At 36.7% G+C, this 16,718-nt stretch overlaps 1 protein-coding gene across 6 annotated transcripts in view; it reads left to right on the top strand.

The window, feature by feature from the left end:
* Window positions 1-16,718, top strand: part of LOC138705226 (calphotin-like) — a 61,294-nt gene that overhangs the window by 32,688 nt on the left and 11,888 nt on the right. Inside the window, exons 1-2 of one of the 6 annotated variants that reach the window (XR_011333669.1) lie at window positions 8,830-8,986; window positions 14,377-14,559. The exons of 1 other annotated variant lie outside the window; for it this stretch is intronic. The gene's annotated coding sequence lies outside the window, so the exon portion shown is untranslated. Of the gene's footprint in view, window positions 1-7,219; window positions 9,059-9,949; window positions 10,391-14,376; window positions 14,560-16,718 lie in introns of those variants that run through there. 4 more of the 6 variants (XR_011333668.1, XR_011333670.1, XR_011333667.1 and 1 more) reach the window with 4 other exon arrangements.

Below are 16,718 nucleotides of genomic sequence, written 5' to 3'. Positions count from 1 at the left end.
AACAAGCAAAAAGCTGCATCTCAACTGTGAATGTTTGCACAAAAATATAAACAGGATAGAAAGTGCTCAGTAACAGTAACTTCACACACTAAATCCTTAGGATGAAAGGAATATAATCTTCCTTCGTCACTTTATCTTTTTATACTATATTTTGTCTTTATTAATTATTTTCTTTGTTTATAATGAGTGATATGACAAGGTAATCCTTAGTGAAAGAAGAGCAGTTTAGATTTATTTTCTCTGTGTCTCTAGTTTTACTAAGGAGTTATTGCGTTTAACTTTATTAACCTTTAAACTGGCAGTCGTACACGTTTTTAGGTTTTATTTGTATTGTTTTATTTTAGTCTATTGTATTCTCTTGACACTGCTTCTCTCCAAACAGATGCTCCATACATTAATAGAGGGGGGGGGGGGATGTGTGTGTGTGTGTGCGTGCGTGCGTGCACGTGCATGAGCGCCTGTGCGTTTTTTTTTTCAATGTACATTATACTGTAGGTTAAACATTCTTGAAAATATGGTTCCATATTGTTGTAAGGGAAAAAGGAACCGGTCACCCTACCCCATTATCTTCTGGCCTAGTTGCCTCATAAGTGGTGCCTTCTTGGTATCACTTGTGAGGTTCAGACCTGTCTTTGGACAGTTGACTAAACAACAACAGTTGTTATAAAAATATAGTGTGTAGGCCTAAAGTTCGTATAAAACATTTAATTTATGCCTAAAGTTCGTATAAAATATTTCATTTTTTTAAATTCCTTGAACTAAAAACTTACAAAAATTGGTTATGTTAATTTATTTCATATAAAAAACAAGTTTATACATAATTATAGTAAGTAGGTAGCTACCATACTAGGCCTATGTATAAATAAATTGGTGGTGTATATATTTTCACATTAGGTAAATGGTAACTAAATTTCTGATCTTCTTCTTAATTCAGCTATCCACTTTTCAGCGGTTGCTTCTAATTCCTGTCCGCCATAAGGATCTATCATTCCACTGGCCATCTTCTAAGTCGAATTTAATCAAAACTTTTCACACTACCACACCAACTTAAACGAGTACGTCCTCTTTCCCTTCTTCCTGTGGGGGACCAATGAATTATCTGTCTGGGCTATCTCTCCTCCTTTTCCATTCTTTGTACATGTCTGTACCACTGCAGTAGCCGTTCCTCAATCCTGTTTACTACAGTTTCTTCTGCTTCCATCTCTGCTGTAATAAAATCATTTCTAACATGTTGTAACCGAGATACTCTCATACTAAATTTCTGATATATATTTAAAATTGTTTTAATTAATAACATTAATTACCTTACCCAAGGTATCATTTAGCAATTTTAGAAGATGGGCCTTTTTTTTTAATCTATATTTTTTGTTCTATTGATATAAATATTTATACATTTTGAATATTTTTGTAATAATATTTTCAAGAACAAGTCTCCAGGTATCGATCAAATTCCAGCAGAATTAATACAAGAGGGTGGAAGTGCATTATATAGCGAAATTTATAAACTTGTACTTGCTATTTGGGAAAACCAGAACAATGGAAGGAGTCCATAATTGTACCTATTTTTAAAAAGGGGGACAAAACCGACTGTGGTAACTTTCGAGGAATATCACTTTTGTTGACGTCATACAAAATTTTGTCCAATATTCTTTTGAGAAGATTAACTCCGTATGTAGATGAAATTATTGGGGATCATTAGTGCGATTTTCGGCGTAATAGATCGACTATTGATCAGATTTTTTGTATTCGACAGATAATGGAGAAAAAATGGGAGTATAAGGGTACAGTACATCAGTTATTCATAGATTTCAAAAAGGCATATGACTCGGTTAAGAGGGAAGTATTATATGATATTCTTATTGAATTTGGTATTCCCAAGAAACTAGTTCGATTAATTAAAATGTGTCTCAGCGAAACATACAGCAGAGTCCGTATAGGTCAATTTCTATCTGATGCTTTTCCAATTCACTGCGGGCTAAAGCAGGGAGATGCACTATCACCTTTACTTTTTAACTTCGCTCTAGAATATGCCATTAGGAAAGTTCAGGATAACAGGCAGGGTTTGGAATTGAATGGGTTACATCAGCTTCTTGTCTATGCAGATGACGTGAATATGTTAGGAGAAAATACACAAACGATTAGGGAAAACATGGAAATTTTACTTGAAGCAAGTAAAGCGATCGGTTTGGAAGTAAATCCCGAAAAGACGAAGTATATGATTATGTCTCGTGACCAGAATATTGTACGAAATGGAAATATAAAAATTGGAGATTTATCCTTCGAAGAGGTGGAAAAATTCAAATATCTTGGAGCAACAGTAACAAATATAAATGACACTCGGGAGGAAATTAAATTCAGAATAAATATGGGAAATGCGTGTTATTATTCGGTTGAGAAGCTCTTATCATCCAGTCTGCTGTCCAAAAATCTGAAAGTTAGAATTTATAAAACAGTTATATTATCGGTTGTTCTGTATGGTTGTGAAACTTGGACTCTCACTCTGAGAGAGGAACATAGGTTAAGAGTGTTTGAGAATAAGGTGCTTAGGAAAATATTTGGGGCTAAGCGGGATGAAGTTACAGGAGAATGGAGAAAGTTACACAACACAGAACTGCACGCATTGTATTCTTCATCTGACATGATTAGGAACTTAAAATCCAGACGTTTGAGATGGGCAGGGCATGTAGCACGTATGGGCGAATCCAGAAATGCATATAGAGTGTTAGTTGGGAGACCGGAGGGAAAAAGACCTTTAGGGAGGCCGAGACGTAGATGGGAGGATAATATTAAAATGGATTTGAGGGAGGTGGGGTATGATGATAGAGACTGGATTAATCTTGCACAGGATAGGGACCGATGGCGGGCTTATGTGAGGGCGGCAATGAACCTTCGGGTTCCTTAAAAGCCATTTGTAAGTAAGTAAGTAATGTTTTCAAGAATTTAAGTTAGATAAATTTACTTTGAGTTAGCACAAAAAATGAGGTAATATCAGCCCACTGGATATCTGATCCAATTTCTCCAGTTACCATAAATGCTACAGTAGGTCTACTCTACTACAAAAACAACAGGCAACATGATCAACTATGCATTCAGTGTTACTCAGTTATATCTAATGTTTCAAAACACACAACACCTTAGGCAAAAATTTTTAACAAAGGAAAACTTGATGATTTTTGCAGTAATAGAACAATAAAGAAAGTAACTTAGGAGGAGATTGGTGTGTTGTAACATATGATGACATCAAATATGCTACTGGCGCAGTTCAGTAGGCTAAGGCACCTGCCTGCTGATTCAAAGTTGCGCTCGGGTGCGGGTTTGATTCCCGCTTGGGCTTATTACCTGGTTGGGTTTTTTCCGTAGTTTTCCTCAACTGTAAGACGAATGTCAGGTATTCTACGGCAAATCCTCGGCCTCATCTCGCCAAATACCATTTCACTATCACCAATCTCATCAACACTAAATAACCTAGTAGTTTATACAGCCTTAAATAACCAATTAAAAAAAAAGTGAAAAAAAAAAAGACATCAAATATCCTGGGGAAGTTACAAAAGCTTGTGGTGGCGAAGGATTTAAAGTGCCTGTGATGTTCAAGGAAGGGAAGTATTACAAATGGCAGAAAAAGTGGACATATTGGTGTATTCATCACGTGACATTACACAGGAGATATCATCCCACATATGGTTGTAAACAACCGTGAATATTTTAAATCTTAAAGTGTATTTTAGTAAATCAAGTGTTTTTGTATAAGAACTGTAGGCACAGTGCCTTTCACAAGAAGTGATGCATTATAGTGCATTTAAAACAATTAGTAATCAACATGACAGAAATGTTTGTGTGTCACAACATATTTGCAATATTTTATTTGTTAATGGCACTGTTATTTTTTTTTATGTTTGTGATTTAACAGTTATGTGTACTGATATGATATGATATATATTTCTTCACAGCACTTCTTTACATGTAATGGTGTACCTCAAATTTCTGTATCTGGTGCCACCATTAACATATTATTACAATAACACATTATTTGCAGTACACGTCTACACACATACTCTCAGTTCCGCTATATACCTTTTTCATTATTTGGTCAATCTCCCCTTCATTATTTCCCTACGATTCATTTGCTATTCTCTATTTGTTCATTAATCCTAATATATCTAATATTATATACTCCTTTCACACCAGGGGCGTATACTGGTTAAAGGGTTTGGGCTACCACTGACCCTATTATTACACAAAATATATCTAACAATTACTTTAATTTTAATTACTATGGTAAAACTAATAATACAAAATTATTACATTATGTTATATTATAAACTTTTTCTTTTGTAATTTCCTTGGACTACCGCCGGTAGCCCGGTAGCCCGCAAAATACGCCCCTGTTTCACACCCCCCTTTTCCTCTAACTACTATTCACTAAAATCTCAATTTCAATTTTTCTCTATAAATTATCATATTGAATTACTTGCCTATTTGCTCTTTGACCTTTTATTCAATTACTGTTCCAACATTCAAATGTTAGTACTAATTTTGTGCTGACACTTGTTCCTTTCTCTAAACCCTTTCTCATTATTTTCACTCATTTCTATTTGCGCTCACTTTCACTTTCACACTAATCTGCTTACACCTAATCCATTGTCACTATTCTCACTTCCTATAAATACTTATATTTTATTTTACACATCTGCTTATACACTTTCTCTCTCCCCTATACTTCTCGATCTTTTCCAGTTTCACTATACTTGCACTTTTTGATCACAACCCCACTTTTTTCTACACATATCAAATATCTCTGCTAAATCCTCAACTGTCGCAAATTCTGACCTTTCTTTACTGTTCGTCTCTGCCTTATTTCTGACTTTGTCTTCCTTTCTATTTATTTCTTCTTCTATTCCTCTTTTATTTCCCCCCCCCCATGCTTTCACTTTCACATACTAGATTTCCAGGGGCGGATGCAAGGGAGGGGGGATTAAGGGGATATATCCCCTCCCGAAATTTTGAGAAAAATACGAAACAAGAAACAAAAATAATATTAATTTTAATTCGTGAATGTACATAGGAATTAGAGAGTTTTCCACGTAAATTCTCTTTGCTAAAGTGTTACATTCCAAGAACTGCAGGAAGACAAACACAGCGTTCTTACTTCAAGACATAGAGTCATGAAGAGTATTTTAGGTTTTTAATTTTCCTTCTCTTCTTAGACTATTTCATTGGTCACCTCAAGGACAGGTTTTTAAATCATAAGGGAATCCTAAAGTCCATACAAACTTTTCTGCCTAAAAACGTAGTACGAGCATCAGATGAAGATTAGAAACTGCTGTTGAGGCTATAGTAAATCAGTGGCCCAATGATGTTGATGCATCACCAGAGTCTTTCTTCAATGAATTGAAGATGTGGAGAAGAAATTTCCTTGATCAGAAAAATCTTCACCTAATACTTACTGACTTTATATCATCTTTGAACAGGTGCAATGAAATTATTTTTCCCTGCACTCACAAGGCGCTGAAACTTTTCTGCACATTGCCTGTAACTACAGCAACACCAGAACGATCGTTCTCAACATTGCGGTATTTGAAGACTTACTTGAGGAGCACGATGGGAGCAGACAAATTAAATGGACTGGCCTTGATGTATATACTGTACATAAAAATTGTAGAAGTAAAAGCTCATGAAGTACTAGACGAAATGTCTAAGAAGCCTCGTCGCCTTCTTCTGCAAATGTCATTCTGTCATTGTTTTTGTATTGCAGTCATTGTAAATGTTAAAATTAAAAAATTATGGTTTATTTAACAACGCTCGCAATTGCCGAGGTTATATCAGCGTCGCTGGTGTGCCAGAATTTTTTCCCTCAGGACTTCTTTTACATGCTGGTAAATCGACTGATATGAGGCCTGTCGCATTTTAATACACTTAAATGCCATCGAGCTGGGTTGGGGTAGAACCCACAATTTCGAGCACAGAAGGCTATACCGACTACACTACTCAGGCCAACTTGTAAATGTTTGTGACTCAGAAACAAATTGTGAGTATATAAACTTATTTCTCATTACTCCATTTTTACTATCTCCTCAAATCCCTCCCCGAAAAAAAATCCTGCGTCCGCCCCTGTAGATTTCCACTTATACTTGCACCCTTATTCTTTTCACTACTTTCTTCCCTATCACTTCCCGACTCTTGGTTTCTCTTTTTATCACCTCTCGCCTTTTTTCTAGCACCCGTGTTGTTTGTTCCGTTATTGTCAGCATTCCTTCTGGAGTGCGCTAACCTTACCGCCATCGTATGGAGACTAGGAATCCGCTTACGTTGCATGCTCACGTTACTGTTTTCTTCTCCTTGCTGCGCCAACATCTTTACACTTCCTCGTACGTCAGTATGTGGGTTCCTGAACTCATTACTATTCCCTCCTGTTACCATGTGTTGATCTTTGACAAAGTTATATGTACTACACAAGTGTCTTAATAGTTTGGAAAACAACTGAATGCTTTTATACCATTTGACACAATAATATGAACATTTTCATTTTGGTAATAAATTAAGTAGCAAGAAAATGTTCGTGTGTCACACCATATAATATTTCATATTTTTTACAGTATTAATTTTTCCTTTTCATTAAGAATTTGTGTTTATATTTAGCAATGTCTTTTTCATGAACTACTAAGTATTTAATTAAATATCCTGCGAAGATCACGTCAGTTACTTCGAAAGTGTTACTGTGGAATGACCCTACTACATATTTGACGTTAGAATCTAATATAAACCAAAGTTCCGTGATGAAAATTCTTAAAAATGCCAAGCAACATTCATATAAAATTCAACTTTTACAGGAACTTTCAGAGGATGATCCTGACAGAAGAATGCTTAATTATAGCAGGTAATACTATAAGAAAATAAATAGTTTCTATTTCAGATCTGCCTTTCAATACATCCAAATAATAAATAAAATTCTATCTCAAAGATCTGTATGAAAACGAGTGCAAAATAAAAGGACATTTCTAATCTGTGTGATATTGTAGGTTGGCGAGCAAAGTATATCATTCAAATAGAAAGCTATAGAGAAATGTCTATTATTGGATAAGTCCTGAACTGGCAATAATCTCACAATGAGAAAATGTTGGTAAAAGTGAGGAAACATTTAATTAATGAAAAATGTGTCTTATTATTGAAAAAGTTTTCCTTCCAGAAGCACAACTGTTTTACCCAGCTGTAATTAGAAAAATGGTTGAGTGATACACTTCAGTGTATGAAGAAACTAAATCTTTCACAACATTTCGCCTATGTTTTTTGCTCGAGTTGAAATTTAGCTGCTAATAGAGCAATTGACATGTACATGGTTAGACAAGAACAGAATGTGGAATAATTACGCCATGTTTTTTCATATCATTTCATTAAAATTAAAATTTTTATAAAGTCGGGTGTACATTTTCAATCAGGAAAAGAGTGGAATAATTCTTCTCAGGTTCTCAGCCAAATGAGTTGGATAGTTGTTTCCAAGCTTTCGATGACTAGCTCTGCCAACTTCTTCAGGGATTGAAGTGTCGTAGAACCATTTCTAGCTGTGTATAAGCTGTCAGTAGGGCTTCCCTCTGCAGGCCAATCAGGAGCTAGTTTTAAGGCCCTACCTCAGTCAAGATTGGCAGGCTGCTAAGAAAACATCTATCCATAAGCCACCCACAAAGGGTCGTCAGCACAGAGCACCCTGGGGCTAGCGTCTCTTACCCGCAGACAACGCAGTGGACCGTGGTGCACTCGTAGCTGCTAGCGGGTATGCTCTCTACCTCTTCCTGCTGCACGACAGTGCACACAGGACAGCACCACTTACCCATCACACATTTCAGTGAGTGCTGACGACCACTGATTTAGAACTTGCTGAGACCAGTTAAAGACGACCTTGGTCTTACGACACCTGGTGTCTACAAAATACCTTGTGTGTGTGTGTGTGGGAAGATTGGGCAGATGGGATGCACCATTATGGAATGTAGCAAGGTACATCAATGCAGCATAAGACTATACTACCCTGATAAGTCGGCAGTAGTGCAAAACAGACTGGAAATGGGCCACAAGATAGATTTTGATGCCACCACTGTCTTGGACAGGACATCGGGGTTAAAGGGGCCTGATCATCAAGGAAACCATCGAAATCCAGCTATTTTTTTATAGATGGCAATAATTTCAACAGAGATGAGGGCCTATAGCTGAGTACAGCATGGAAACCTGCCATCAACATGCTTCAACCAACCAGAACAAGGCAGTCGGTCGGGACTAGGATCTAGCTCCTGATTGTCCAACACGCTTCGACCAACTAGGACACAGCAGGTGATCGGGATTAGGAACTAGCTCCTGATTGGCTTGCAGTGGGAAGCAAGCCCTGCTAACAGCATGACGCTCATACTAGCTAGACATGGTCCCACAACACTTAAATCCCTGAAGAAGATGGCAGAGCTAGTCCTCAAAAGCTTGGAAGCAAGTATCCAACTCACCTGGCTGAGAACCCGAAAAGAATTATTCCATATCAAATGCTGGGGAAGTCCTACAGGAAACGAGTGTTTTGTTTTTAATTAACTGTCCAAAGACATCTGAACATCATAAGTGATACCACGAAGGCACCACTTATGAGGCAACTAGGCCAGGAGATGGGGTAGGGTGGCCAGTTTCTTTCCCACTCCATTGCATACATCGAGCGAGAAAATCTCAAAACACGATCTAAAGAAATTTCCCTAGAATCAAGCGTAGGTTCCCTGTACTATTGCGTTGGTGACACTGCTTGCAGCAGAGACAGCTGATAGAAAATACTGCGTTGTGATTGGTTCACAAGGCTACCGTACAGCATTCTTCAACTTTTTCAAAGAAAGGATTGCCAACGCAAATAACACTGTCAGGTCACATATTAACTGCCCAGGAGTCCAAGGTTACAACGGCTGGGTAATAGTTGCCAACTCTGAAGTGGATAACTCCCGAACTACCCTCATTGATACACGTAATAAGGGTAAATAACATAGGCGTTTAAATCTAGTAATCTTGGATAAGACTTCTCAAAATAATTTTAAAACAAATAATGGTAAGTAGTAGGTATACACTTTACAGTCATAATAGCCTACATGTTCTTCATTTAAAGAAATAATGATACTGCCAGTTCAGACTTTCATGAACAACATGAATTGAAATTAGCGACGTTGAGACCAAAGACGTGTTGAGACTATCTTTGGTGAATCAGCGAAGTTCTGTGATTTCGGAAGTGCCAGTGCCCAGTACCGACGTCATAAAACAAAAAACCACCAGTCTTTGCCCAGTTCTTGAAAATCCTGGACAGATTCGTATTTGCAAGGCATAACAAAAGCCTAATGTAATCTAACCTCTCACAGATTCGTATATGCGAGTGTAGACTAGCGTGAAACTTTCGTAATGTCACCAAAGTTATATTGGTATGACTGAGGGGAGAGTTCTAAACACTTGAAAATTTATAAGCGGAATGTCAGTATGAAGGAAATTAACTGCACAAGAGGAGTAAAATAGAAGAGAGAGGCTGAAAAGGCGGATTAAGTGTAATCTGTCAAGAAGCTTCTTTTTACCAGCAGTGGAGCACCACATGCACAAAAATGGCGGGATTTTCAAACGACTTCCTGCACAGGAAATAACGGGAATTTCAAAATACTTGTTTGCACATCCCCGTTTAATTCATATTAACATGAATGTTTGAAATGTAACCATCCCTATTACAATCCTTTTTTTTTTTATTATTATTATCTTTAGCCATAAACTTTTTTTTTGCAATTACAATACCATCAGTGTTTTCAGAACTCCTCTTGCTATGCACTAGTTTAGATCTATCTTTGATCGCGATGTAAAGTAGTTTTTCTTTTACCTGGTTAGATTATTTGAAGATGCTATATCAACTACTAGGTTATTTAGGGTCGATGGAATTGGTGATAGTGAGATGGTATTTGGCGAGACGAGACGGAGGATTCGCCATAATTACCTGACATTCGCCTTATGGCTGAGGAAAATTTGGGGAAAAAACCCAAGCTGGTATCGAACCCACGCCCGAACGCAACTCCGGATCGGCAGGCAAGCGCCTTAGCCGACTGAGCTATGCTGCTGGCTGCCAAAGTAGTATGCACATCTAGTTTGTTCCGATTGAGTGTTGCAACAAATACGGTGACCTTGTTTAATAATTACAACCTTACCGATAAGCGTAATTTTACTGCCCAAAGATTGTTGTTTTGTTTCGTTTCTCTTGCTGTATAGACTTGAATATACACTGCCTAAAATCAAGACAATATCAGGACAACCACGAAATAGTTGGACCTCAGTTGTTCCGAAGTCTGGTTGGACCCCACAAGTAACACAACAAGACATCACTGATGAGGCAACTAAGCCAGAAGATAATGGGGTAGGGTGGTTAGTTCCTTTGCGCCTCCATTGCATACATCGTTGACTATATACATATTACACTAATCAGACTTCAGATGCATACAAACAATATTGTTCTTCCTCTGGCTATAGCGTCAAGTGAGATGTACTGTCTAATAATAGATGTATAGGCCTATATCAGCCAGAACCTCAGTCAGAGGTATTGGATCACAGTATAAGTATTAATACAGATATGAAATTATGTGTTAATAGTGCTGTGACAGTCTTAGCTGAGCATCACTAGTGCCTCTGGTGGTGAATAACTATAAGTACATGCTCACCATATCTATTAACTTGGAAAAATAAATAAACAATTCACAAAATACGAGGGGGATCCAGGAAATAACGACCGTTTTGTTGTAATAATTAAAAAAATATATATTTATTTGAAAAAACAAAGTCTGTTACATAACTGAAGCTTCCTTTACTTCCCTACATAATCACCACCCACATTTAAACATTTGTCGTATCTGTTCACTAGCTTCAGAATTCCTGTGTTATACTCCTCTGCCGCCAGTTCATTAAGCCAGGTGTTCACTGTCTTCTTCAACTCTTCATCACTTCCAAAACGCGTACCACCCAGAAAGTCTTTCAGCTTAGTGAAAAGGTGAAAATCGCTAGGAGCAAGGTCTGGACTATAGGGCGGATGATCAAAGATTTCCCAACCGAATTGATCCAGCACTTCTCGAGTTGAAGCAGCAGTGTGCGGGCGGGCACAGATTTTGTGGTAGCCAAGATGTTGCGACACAATTTCACCAAGCAAAGAACGAGAAATGTCAGGAAAGGCAATATGCAATTCGTTGAGTGATGTGCGCCTGTCTTGCAAGATTCTGTCGTTCACTTTAGTCTTCAGATCTTCTGTGATGAGTGATGGGCGTCCGGGTCGAGTTTCATCGTGGACATTTGTTCGCCCATTGTTTAACATTTCCCACCATTTTCTCACATTTCTTTCATTCATTACAGTATCACCATACACTTCTTTCAATTGCCGGTAAATTTCTGCAGGTTTCAAATGTCGGGCATTCAAAAATCGAATCACACTCCTCACCTCACAGTCGGTGGGATTATCAATCACGTCGTTCATTTTGAAGTAACACAAAATGCACAATGGCGACTTGTTGCAACCAGTAGCCTACTCACAACATTATGAGAACACATGTTAAGGAAGCCAGTTGACCTTCAAACAAGGAAGGGGAGTCAGCTGCACGGCGGGTATGCGCGAACGGTCGTTATTTCCTGGATCCCCCTCGTATGTAATATTAAATAAAAAGATAATGCACATTATTGCATCTCTGACAGCTTACATTTAAGTACAGGAACAAGAAAAAATGGGAAGCACAGAATTTTACTTGAGAATTAGCACTAACTTCACATGCTGCTTAATCTGTAAATATATGTAGGCTACTGCAGGCCCTATTATTACAGGTCTATTAATTCCAAAATGATTCATTGGAAGGTTAATGTCACTGACAAATAAATATGCAATGTGGTCGTTATTCAACAGAGTTCAGGAATACATTCTTAAAATATAATTTAAATACAATAAATAATTATATTTTAAGAAGTTAATATATCTGTTTTATTACAAAGATGACAGTGATATACCAATAGAACGGAATCATCATTATTATTACACAATACATTCAATTCAAAGATCATCAACAAAAATAACACTGTGATATTACCAATTGACAAAAACTGTAATTCACAGTTTTTAGCAAAATTTGTGAACTTTGAAACTTTGAAGACAATTAAAAGTTCAGAATTTTTAAGAACTGCTAAAAGCCCCCTTATATTAGTGACAAATAGCACAATCTTTGGCTGTTAATGGAATTAATAATAACAATCAAGGTTTTATTTCATATACCATCTATGCTTATCCTTTTAACAAATTTATTGGTTTTCAATACTTTGTTACATATACTTTGAATTGAACGTTTTCGGCTCTATTGAGCCATCATCAGAACCATTTATGCCCATATGCATGAAAAAGGTACACATATAATGCAATACAAATAAACCCAAATAATATCTAATAACATGATTCTATGTAAAACATTAAATATATGTCGATATTACATTATTATATAAAACCGGCTATATAAGCCATATTCAGGTGTTAAAATATTGATGCTAAAATTATTACATAATAAGCTTTAAAAATTGTAAAACAATTGTAGTTATCGGGCTGATGTCTATGTGGAATTCCAAAACCGATAGTGGTTAGATGCGACAACTGTGGGGGAAGAAAATATCAAATGTAATATCTATACTCAAAATACAAAGAAAGTGATGTACAATACCAGAACAAAGTGCATATATAAATCACAATGCTATTATTACCATGATCTTAATAAGTTACATGAATCTAAATAGAGAGCATCTTGTAGAGAGATTATGTGTACGCAAGCGCATGGAGCAGTTGTCTGTTAAATGAAATGTTATTGAAACTTTATAAGACCGGATTTTTTGTAAGAGTTAAACAAGAGGAATTAATTGACTATATTGTAGAGTAAAGCTATACGAATTCAACTTACAATGTTAAGTGTGGAGGTGTTCTTGTGGTCGAGGAGAGTAGGAGGCAACTGTTTCGTGCGCAGCATGTACAGAAATTACGTAAACTATGTCACAGCTGACGATGAAAGGGGGGGGGGAGAATGGTGATAGGTTGAAAAGCCATCACGTGAGTTGTGTGCGTTCAGGTTAAATAAAGGGTTATGTAAATTTGGAATATGCTCGTTTAGAAGAGGTATGCCTAATTTAAATGCCCGGGCTATGTGAAAATCTTCTGCTGCAGTAATGTGTGAACAATTATTTAAGGGGAGTATTACACGTAATGCTTCGTTGATGTTAGTTAACTCATGACCATTCTCAATTAGATGGGTCGCGAACTTAGACTTTCTCCTGTTGTATTTAAAATCTGCGACATGTTCACTGAATCTAGTTTTAAAATTTCTACGAGTCTGCCCTATGTATTTATGTCGACACTTTTTTCACTGTAGCATATATATGCCCCTATTCTGATACTTGTCAATTGTGTTGAGCTTGTTGGGAATAATATTATTGAGTTTATTGTTTGTACGAAAAGCTAATTCAATGCCATGTTTTTTAAAAAGGTTATTAAGCTGGTTGGAAACTTTTTCAAAGTATGTCATGCTACTCGTTTCTTAGCTGTAGTGGATTCAGTTGCCGAACATGTGGTATGCTGATTGTGTAACAACTTGTTTTTTCGTTTATGAAACAGTTTATTTATTTCTAGCTTATTAAAACCATTTGACCTTTCTAATTTTGTGATATAGGCAAATTCTTTGTTGAATCGTTTTTTGCTTAAAGGCACCATTAATAATCTATCAAAGAGGTATCTAAATTTACTGAATTTATGTATTTCGGGATGATTTGATTCTTTATTTATGGTATGGTTAGTAGAAGTAGGCTTTCTAAAGATGTCATAATTTATCTTGGAATTCATTATAAGTATACGCAAGGCTAAGAAATTTATAGATCGGTTTATATCTTGTTCGGAAGTAAAACTTATATTAGAATGTAGCTGATTGAAAGCATTGGTAATGCTATCACTGATATTACTATCGTTCTCATACACGAGTAGTGTATCGTCTACATATCTAACATAGGCAGTAATGTTAAACTTATTCGAAAGGGCTGGGACATTGTTGTTTTCCAAATTTTGTAGAAAAATTTCAGCCAATAAGCCAGGGAGTGGGTCGTCCATGGCTAAGCCTTTGTTCTATTGGTATATAACGTTATTAAACTTGAAATAATTTTGTTTCAATGAAATCTTGAGGAGATGTATCACTTGGTTTATTAAAACCGAATCTAATTGGACTTCAGCGAGTTTGACTTTAATAATATCCAGGGTCTCGTCGATATTCATTCTTTTGAAGTATCTACTTAAGGATCGGTTCTGATTACTTCATATTTTTCCATAATTTTATCATTCTTTTTAAGGCAGTACATGAAGGACACATGAAAGTTCACGCAATGCGACTTACACCAGGACTGGAAATAAAATCTCAACTTCTTGACTTCGTAATATCCCGTCAACTGAAAGCTGTGTTCATTCTCACCTGCTGTGGTAGTGTAAGGAAAGCAACTCTGCGTTATGCAACAAATGAAGAACAGAAACATAAGGTATGCTGATGCATTAAGTTATTATTAGAGAGAGGAATTTTAAGCCCTAAGCGCCTAAAATAGACTCTTAAACTCCTTTATGTAGGCTCTATAAAATAAGAAATAGGGTTTTTTTTTTTTTTTTTTTTAAGAATGTCACTACGAGTGTTTTTCATTCACCAATCACATTTCTATAGTTTGCTTCACAGTAGATGATCAGCATCATCTATTGTGGCTGTTGTATCGTTCACTGCTGTACTTACAAATGGTGAGAAAAAAGGAAGGGGTTGTTATCTGTCTTGGAACGTAAGAAAATGCTTATTCGGGTACAACCCAGCGAATTTGTGTTAATTACTGACAGACAGAGGAAGCTATAATAATAATAATAATAATAATAATAATAATAATAATAATAATTTGTCCCGCAGGTGTTCTTTTACATGTCAGTAAATCTACTGACATGAGCCTGTCGCATTTAAGTGTTTAAGCACACTTAAATGCCATTGACCTTGGCTGGGATCGAACCCCCAACCTCGAGCACAGAAGGCCAACGCTATACCGACTATGATACCCAGCCCGACTGAAAGTTGGAATTTTAGGATTGAAGTATTGTAAGAATGAGAAGGAGTGGCCCGGAGGTACTTCTCTGTTGTGTTGTTCACTGCTAGGAAGGAGTTGTTGTTATCCGTCTTGAAATGTGAACAGTACAGGATGTAAAAAATAACAGTAAACAGTTACGAAAAATGCAAAACTTAAAAATAGGCACTAACATCGAAATAGGCATTTTTAGGCACTATAAAATCCCTTTATTTATACCTATATTTCCATGAAAAATGTAAATATTAAATCTCAAGCCTATATGTATCAAGGAAAAAAATAGGTTTTTGCCTAAATTCCGTTCTCTAATTCAGTGGGGGTTCCTCGGGGGAAGGAAGGGAGGAATGTCTTCCTCACGTTTTTCTTCTTTTGAAAGTAAATACCAAATGAAATAAATGCCTTGAAATTCGAGGAAAATTTGATAATTTTTAAGTTCACAACTATAAGAAAACCCCGGTTGATCGAGTTTTAAACGACGCGCACTCATGTGCTGCTAGAAAACTGTGAGAAAGATGCGAGATTGTTTGTGTGGAGGAAAGTCAATCCATTCCTCCTCTACTGCAGTTAACACACGTGGACAGCGGCCAGAGAAAGAAGCAGAGTTTTAAAGCAAGTAAATGAATGGATAGGGAGGAGATCCTCCTCAGCACATGGGCGGGAAATAGAAACCGCCTGGTCATGCAGCAAAGCTCGCTACCACTGCCATCTAACGATGGTGCAGTCAACCAGACTATAACACATCTAGGAGGAGGCACAATAAAAACAGCTTTAACGCAAATCTATGAAATACGGTACAATATATAAACTTGTTTTAAATTATAAATCAAAATATATTATTCATTTCACTTTATATAACTTAAGCTACTACTCGTATTCATGGTTTGAAACTTTCGAGGATATCTGAAAGTTGAAGTTGGATTTATATAAAAACAAAGAGGAAGTAGTTCTACGTTATTATCGCAGATCTTTTTGGCCCCTGAAATTCACTTCCATTCATTGCCTACAGGACAGAACAACAGCAAAGTTGTCTGTTTTATACAAATATATTTGAAATTGAAAGTACTGCAAACTACATTATTTTTAACGTAAGAAAAATTAATCGGTCACTGGCAGCTTTGAACATTAATGGTAGTATGACTTTACAAGAACTGACATTCTTCAAAAGCATGTGATACGGACCTTGTAAAATGTACATGTGGCAACACAGACCACGTGGGTGGGTGCAGTATTCTCGTTTTCCTAACAGATTATTTCCCATTCCCACTTCAGTAAAACGGTTCCGGTTACGTGTTAGTAGCTATAGTCTCTTCCAACACGTGTGATGCTGTAGTGTGCGCGAAAAATGCTGCAAGGTTGTGAATTTCCTTGTAATTGTTAATTTGTGCAATTATCCAACAATGAATGGAACTGAAAACATAACATATTTTGGACAATTTAGGAAATTCAGTTTACAAGAACAGATTATTGCTATACAAAAAGGAAGGCCAACCCCAACACTACCTGGTTTTACATGTATGCCTGTAGGCTAATTTTTAGCATGTTTCTCTTAAGAAGGTGTCATTTTGCGCTGTTAACTTCTTTCC

Source organism: Periplaneta americana, chromosome 8, assembly GCF_040183065.1.
Source record: "Periplaneta americana isolate PAMFEO1 chromosome 8, P.americana_PAMFEO1_priV1, whole genome shotgun sequence".
In the NCBI taxonomy this organism is placed as follows: Eukaryota; Metazoa; Arthropoda; class Insecta; order Blattodea; family Blattidae; genus Periplaneta; species Periplaneta americana.
The sequence above is the reverse complement of the archived record's forward strand: the minus strand, read 5'-3'. Positions and strand labels throughout refer to the sequence as shown.